The sequence below is a fragment of the Apium graveolens genome, chromosome 1 (genome assembly GCF_009905375.1).
Source record: "Apium graveolens cultivar Ventura chromosome 1, ASM990537v1, whole genome shotgun sequence".
In the NCBI taxonomy this organism is placed as follows: domain Eukaryota; kingdom Viridiplantae; phylum Streptophyta; class Magnoliopsida; order Apiales; family Apiaceae; genus Apium; species Apium graveolens.
In genome coordinates this window covers 124,284,281-124,292,080 of record NC_133647.1, presented here as the reverse complement: position 1 = coordinate 124,292,080, position 7,800 = coordinate 124,284,281, and the positions used below count along the sequence as shown (strand labels likewise).

Sequence of the window (7,800 nt, the reverse complement as noted above, 5' to 3'; positions counted from 1 at the left end):
TACTATTCATTATGGGTTTTACAAGGTCTCAAAGATCCGAGTTATTATATTACTATTCATAAAGGTCTTTTACCGATGTCAAAAATTTGGATTCTTACATTGCACCTCTTGCTACGCATTCAATCCAAGGATGGCATGATGCAGCTACAGCTAAAATTACTGATGAGGAATCCAAGGTCAAAGCTTTCTGCACGACTATTGAGTCCCATTCCTCTAAGAAGACAACTGGATCGAAGCTTGAAGCTGCACATGAGTCAGATATTGCATCTGAGGAGAGGGGTACAGAAGAACCTGGGTTTCAAAGTAAACCGTCAACTCCTAAATCTCCAGAGCCACAAGAACCACTACCTCAAAGTGATAGTGAAGGGTTGTCTCTTGTTCCAGTCAGTTTAGTAGTTGATCATGAAGGAAAGATACATCCAACTCTAACATCCAATGATATTTTATCAGTACCTCCTTTGGATGCTATCTTAGAAGCTGATCCTTCAGAAGCACAAGGTACAAATACTGATCTTTCTTTATCAGCATTTAATTTAAATCCTAATATTGTTATGACACTTTCTACTAGTGTTATAAATCCTGATGGTATGATCATGTCTAGTCCTTTACAAAAGGGTACCCCTAGTCATGTGACCACATAGAACTCTTCTGAGCCAACTATTATTTCTGCAGGACAAAATTTTATGAGCCTTTCATGTGAGAATGTGAGAAAAGATTTAGAGAAAAACAGAATTAAAGAGAGGCAGAATCCTTACCTGGAAAAAGGAGAGGTAGATGAGTGTCAGGATTTAGATAATCCTTGTGAGGAAACTCTGTCTCTTAAAAGTCATGAGATGAGTAGAGTGAGAAGTAGGGAGAATACTATAAAAGAATATGGAGATTTAAGTGGTTCTTTCATTGATTTTGCATGTTCTCAGAGTATTAAAGAAGCAGTTGCTGATATCCAGTATGTAGTCCCTACAGTAAACTCCAATGCATTAAATGATGAAAATTTCCATGCAGGTCTAAGTACTGATACTTTCTTACAATTCATTCATATTTCTATTCCATCCACTGGTATTCTACCTATTCTTGCTGATATTCAAGAAAAAGAATAGTCCACTCAAATAAACTCCACAATTCCTGAATCACCACAACACTCTACATGCACTGAAGTTTTGGAGATAAATGCTGAAGCTCCACTTCACATGGCTACAATTCTTGAAGATATTGAGTCAAATATTGATCGTATGGAAGTTTCTGAAGCAGTTGGATCACATACTGCTCCAATTCCTGATTCTCTTTTAAATGCTGATGTTGAGGATAAGGTAGCACAATTAGTTCAGGAACCAGTTGCTTAGTGATGGAGAAGATATTGTTGAATCAAACATCAATGTATAATTAGATCCTGATGAAAATCTTGATGAGATTATCTTTCCTGAAGGCATGATAGATAGAGAAAAATAGTTGAGATTAGCCGAGTTGGATGCTAAAACAGTAAAGAGTTTTTTGATGCAGAATGAAATTCTAAATGGAAGGATGATTCATGTAACGACAGGAAAATTACGCTTGTATTATACCGTAATAAAGATAAATTATGTGTTGTATTAGGTCATTTATGTGTAATTAGTTATAAAACCCTAACTGTTATGTGTTATGTGTGTTCCGTATCATCAGGGTATTTTCTGGGTATTTATCGGATATTTTATTTCGTGTCAAAAGCTTTTGTATCAAAAGTTATACGACCTGAAATATATTTTAATAGTTGATATTTTAAATAAAATAATTGGCCTTATTTTTCTTAGAACGGCTTGTACCATTGCGTTATTCTAAACATCTAGATATTTTATAAATTTTCTGGTTTCACAAAAAATGATTTTTTCAGGCCCCTTCAGGTGTTAAAAACCCAACAAAAATCATATTTTTATTTTTATAAAATTATAGGACTTTCAAATATACCATTTCTTTGTATTTTGAATTATTCACAATTTTTTGGAATTTTTGGCATATATATTGTATATATTAAATATTTAAAAATTAGAAATTAATACTCAAAAATTATAAAATTCGGGGCCAATTAATTTTATTAGATGTATAATTAGGGCCTTAATTTTAATTAGGAGTATTATTTTACTTACTATAAATAGTCTAATTTTTATTTAATTATATATAATTAATTATTAAAAATTTCATAAAATCAGAAAATTCTCTGCAGCCGGGTCGGGTTTTGAATTCGGGTTGAATAATCCAGACGTGATTTTGATCTGATTTCTACACCAAATCAAGTCGTTCGAGTACTCAAATCAAAGGTTTTGATCTGTTCTTTCTGTTTCTGATATCAATTGCATGTTTTAATTCGTTATTTTTTCAATTTTGATTTATAGGGTTTATGTTCGATTTGGGTCTTTTTGATTCTAGGGTTATTAGGATAATTTGATGATTGATATAGCTTTGTATGATGACTTACAGTCGATTCATAGTATTTAATTGAACGAACGATTCCTGGATATGTGAATTCGATTATTAGGGTTTATAATAATTTTTGATTTGAACATTTTTGACTTTGAATGATTTTTGGTTCATGAGATGTTAGGTCTTAGATTATAGTGGTTTCAAGCTTTGATTTGAGCTATTAAAATCGAAGTTTCATGTACAGACGACTGATTTTGCTAGTTGGTCGGAGTTCGATCGGGTTTGATCGGAGGTTGGTTTTACTGGATGATTCTGTTGAATAATTGATTGATATGGAATGCAGGAGTTGATTAGAATTAAAATCCAATCAAAAACACACCAAACGGTGTTGTTTTTGGCCTGAATTAGGCTGGCCAGAAAGTTTTCCGGTGGTCATTTTCTGGGCAAAGTCCGGCGTGTTCTTCACGACCCGGATTTTGACCCGTTTGACCCATTTGTTTGACCCGTGTTTAATTCGTTTTGTCAGTAGTTTCATCTCTGACAAATATTTCTGAATTTTTATTTTTACTTTTTATTTTTATTAATGATACAATCAATTTTATTTATTTTATAAATTGATTAATTAATTATTTAATTAATTAATTTATATTATAAATAATTCTAAAATATTTTCTAAAATCTGAAATTATTTATTTATTTGTTATTTATTTGTTATTTATTTATTACTTATTATTATTTAAAAATGATTAATTATTTTGATAATTAATCAAATTATTTTCAATAATTTATAATAAATTCGTTTTAATTTCAAAAATTATGGAAAAATCATTTTTTTAATTCATTATTTTCCTAAATAATTATTTAAATATATTTTTGAGGTTCAATTATTTTAATAATTAATAATATTGAATAATAAATTGATTTATTCTTATTTATCGAACAATAATTGAACCATTTATCCGATTTATGCAAAACGAAAGCCCTTCGACTAAGAAAAATGATCTGTTTTTATTAAAAATAGTTTAAATCCTAATTTATTTTAGAAGTGATTCGATTTTTGATATTTATTTACTTATATTCCTTATTACTTATAGAGACGAGTCCAATAAATTCTGAAAATAGGAAACGAGCCAGATATTGTTTAGTAAATCGAATAGCGAGTCGATTTCGATTTTAAAAATTATTTTAAACCTAAAATGACTATGTGACTTATGTGCTATGTGAATTACGTGGTTAATCGAGTCTTAATTGTTACTACTTATTATACGCGTCAATTATACGCGTACGGGTAGACGATATGGGCTACGTGAAGTTAGTTTGAGACGCAATTGAGATACAAGTTAACTAAATAAGCCTATTTCTTTGACAGAGATGAAGCCAACAAGGCTGACCGAGCCAGTGTTAGAGAACGGTGATATACTTGTGGTAAATCACGTGAAAGGCAAGCTTTTCCCCTATTCTAAATTCAGAATAGTGAATTACTTTCAAATTTTTATCGCAGTTACACACTGATAATTCCTGTTCACAAATACTGATACACATATGTTATTCCTTTTTTCATATTTCATTTCGATTCCTGATTTCTCCCAATTTGTTGAATCCTCTATTCATATTCCACAACTTTATATATATATATACATTTATCCTGATATATTCCGATGTTGGGATACATCAAAGCATACCGATTGTTCCGATTGCTCTTCTATGGACTGGATGGTGACGATTAGGATCAGGTATACATGTTGAGTGGAATTTATGACACTTTATAACGCTCCATTAAACTTTGAATTGGTGTATTTGTACTCAAGTTCTTGGTGTTTTAATGTGTTTTCTAGTATTTTTGCATTTCAGGCATTAATCCGGGATTCAGGTGAATTAGCATTGTTTGGTGCTAATATGGTGATAGGATGGTGTCCAAGGAATAAAGCTCGGGAAACCAGCTCATTGCATCAAGAAAAGAAAGAAAGCAGAATTTTATCCAGGAGGCCAGCGCGCCCGCGCTGTCAGCGCGCGCCTGCGCCCAAACTTCAGAGACACAGCGCACCCGCGCTGATCAAGCGTGCGCCCGCGCCGGGTCGGGATGTTAAAATACTGATTCTACTTGGCTTCTGTTTGGAGGACTTCTACTTTGCATGGGATGCTATATATACTTAAATAAAGACATTTTTTATAAGGAGAGACGTAACGGAACTTAAGGAGAAGACAACAAGAAGACCTATATCACAATTCAATGAAGACGAAGAAGATCTAGTTTATTCTTGTGAATCTTTGTTCTAAGTTGTAATCTTGGATGCTCGTTTCTTATTTTGTTGAACCTAATATTATGGATTTCGTACTTGGTTTATTATTTGTTTATAAAGACTATGTTTATTATACCATGCTTTCATCGGAACCCACGTTAATGATGAGTCTGATTATGGGCTAATCGTTATCGTGGGGTTCTAGCGGATTTATCCATGGATTTCTTTAGTTGATTTGTTTCGATGCATTAATGTGTGGTGATTATATGATAACCTAGTATTGGTTGTGCTTATGATAACATCTTAATTCTTAATGAAGCGACAGTGAATTTAAGGATTTAGAACTTTCCATGATAGCATAGGTTCATGTGTTATTGTTATGCATGATTCGTAGGTAATTTTAACCATCTTACTTGCCCTATGTAATCATGATAGATAACTTGTGCATTAAACCGTTATGTTGTCAAATTCAATAGACATATAGGATCTCAATATAATTGGTGTCTATTCAGCTTCTATCTCTTTTGTGGATGTCTGGTAGTATGATATTCGTGCAACGAAAGTTGGCATTCATCAGTTTCATATTATTTGATTAGTTTCATCACCATTACATGCTAAGGTTAAGAACAAAAAGGCTATTTGTTGAGTGGCATTTATGACACTTTATTATGCTCTAATAAGCTTTGAATTGGTGTATTTGTACTCAAGTTGTTAAGTGTTTTAATGTGTTTTCTAGTGTTTTTGCATTTCAGGCACTATTCAGGTAATCAGGTGAATTAGCATTATTTTGGTGCTAATTTGGTGTCCAGGTGGTGTTGGAATAAAAGCTCGTGGAAAGCCAGCTCGAAGCAGCAAGATTTAAGAAGAAATTTGAGTTTTTCCTAGAAAGACGGCGCGCCCACGCCGTGATAGCGCGCGGCCGCCCCGGGGTTCCATAAATGCAGCGCGCCCGCACCAGGCCGAATTTCAGAATCTTGTTTCTACTACAATTCTAAAAGGGAAATCTCCCAGATTGTTGAGGGCTGATATATATTCATATTAGTCATTTTTAATACATATCAAGTCAGAGACGAACCAGAGCGCAAGGAGAAGACGACAAGAGACCTTTAGCACAATTCAACAAAGGCGAATATGATCTAGTTTATTTTTGTGAATCTTTGTTTTGAGTTGTAACTTGGATGCTTGTTTCTTGTTTTGCTGAACCTATACTCTTGTTTGTACTTGGTTTTATTTATTCGTATAAAGACTATATTTGTTATATCTTGTTTTCATCGGAACCCACGTTGATGATGAGTCCGTTTATGGGCTAATCGCGGATTTATTTATGGATTTCTTTAGTTAAATTTATTGGATGCCTTGGTATGTGATGATTGTATGATATCCTAGTATTGGTTGTGCATATTCGTCTTATGAGCGTCGCGAACTTATAAGATAGTGTATGAATTCTTAATGATGCGAAAGTGAATTTAGGGATTTAGAACTTGCCATGCTAGCATAGGTTCATGTATGTGTCATGCATGATTCGTAGATAATTTTAACCATCTTACTTGCCCTATGTAATCAAGATAGATAGCTTGTGCTTAAACCGTTATGTTGTCAAATTCTATAGACATATAGGGTCTCAATATAATTGGTGCCTATTCAGCTTCTATCTCTTTTATGGATGCCTAGTAGAATGGTACTCGTGCAACGAAAGTTGGCGTTTGTCAGTTTCGTGTTATCTGATTAGTGTCATCACCATTGAATGCTAAGGTTAAGAATAATAAGGCTATTGAATGAAGTATTTAATGAATTTAGAATCCCATGTTTGTCATATATATTAATTGAGTCAATCTTATTCTCGTAGTTATAATTGTTAGCTTAATTCTTAGTTATAAATAATCTCAATTTGTTATCGTCTTAGCATTGGATAATAACCATACATTGTTGCTTAGGTGCATAAATTAAATAGTTAACCAATACAGTCTCTGTGGGAACGAACTAGAAAAGATTTTATACTACTTGCGAACTCGTATACTTGCGTGTATTATTAGCGCGTTTTTAGCGACTAACAAGTTTTTGGCGCCGCTGCCGGGGACTGCAGTGTTAATTTATAGTTTATGTTCTTTCCATCAGTGGTCGTTAAAGTTCATTGACTCGGACATTGTTACTTATTTGTTCTTTTTCTGGTTTCAGGTACTCTAGCGAGGGTGTATGCATACCTGTTCGCGTACTCATAAGAGAACACTGGATAAAGCCGAGGAAGAACTTGTGGTAGTTCGTAGGGAAGTTTTTGAGGGAGAAAAGAAGGTAGAAGAAGAAGAGAAAGTTGAAGAGCCAATTTTAGTAGCTATGGGTGATCAAGCAGAAAATCTGAAGGCTTTGATGGACTATTCTAAGCCTAAGATTAATGACATTCAGTCTAACATCATCAGACCAGCCATCAATGCTAACACTTTTGAGATCAAGTCAAGAACGATCCAGATGATACAAAACTCAGTTCAGTTGGGGGGTTCTCCTACTGAAGACCCCAACATGCACATCAGGGATTTCATCGAGATCTGCGACACTTTTAAGTTCAATGATGTGACTGAAGATGCTTTCAAGCTACGTCTCTTCCCATTCTCTCTGAGGGACAAAGTTAAGTGCTGGTTACACTCTCTACCAGCAAGGTCTATCACAACTTGGGAAGATCTTGCTCGAAAGTTTCTCACTAAATTCTTCCCCATGGCGAAGACTGCAGCAATCAGGAATGCTCTTACACAGTTTGCTCAACAAACTGGAGAATCTCTATGTGTGGCTTGGGATCGATATAAGGAGATGCTAAGGAAGTGCCCACACCATGGCATGCCTGATTGGATGATTGGAGATGCTAAGGATATTCCATTAATCAAGGTGAAACAATTTTAATTCAAAATTGAAACCGTTCCCACTGAGTTAATTATTTTTGACTGCATCATTAATATTCTGAAAGTAAATCACGTAAAAATGACCAAGATAAATTAGATGAGTAAGTGCTGATAAAAAAAATCAGAACTTAAATTAAAACAGAATTTATATGGTCATCAGAATATCAATCAGGATTTATCAATGCATTACCAAATATCTTAGAGACAAAATCTTGAAGCAAAAACAAATTTCATTAATATATCAAGAGAATACATTTATGAAATGGAAATTACATCAGTAC

General features: G+C 33.7%; 1 non-coding gene across 1 annotated transcript; it reads right to left on the bottom strand.

Annotated features, from left to right (window-relative positions):
- Nucleotides 1–7,352: 7,352 nt before the first annotated feature.
- Nucleotides 7,353–7,459, bottom strand: LOC141682898 (small nucleolar RNA R71). The gene has a single exon (XR_012559994.1). It is a non-coding gene; the product is annotated as a small nucleolar RNA R71 (small nucleolar RNA).
- Between the last annotated feature and the right edge of the window lie 341 nt (nt 7,460–7,800).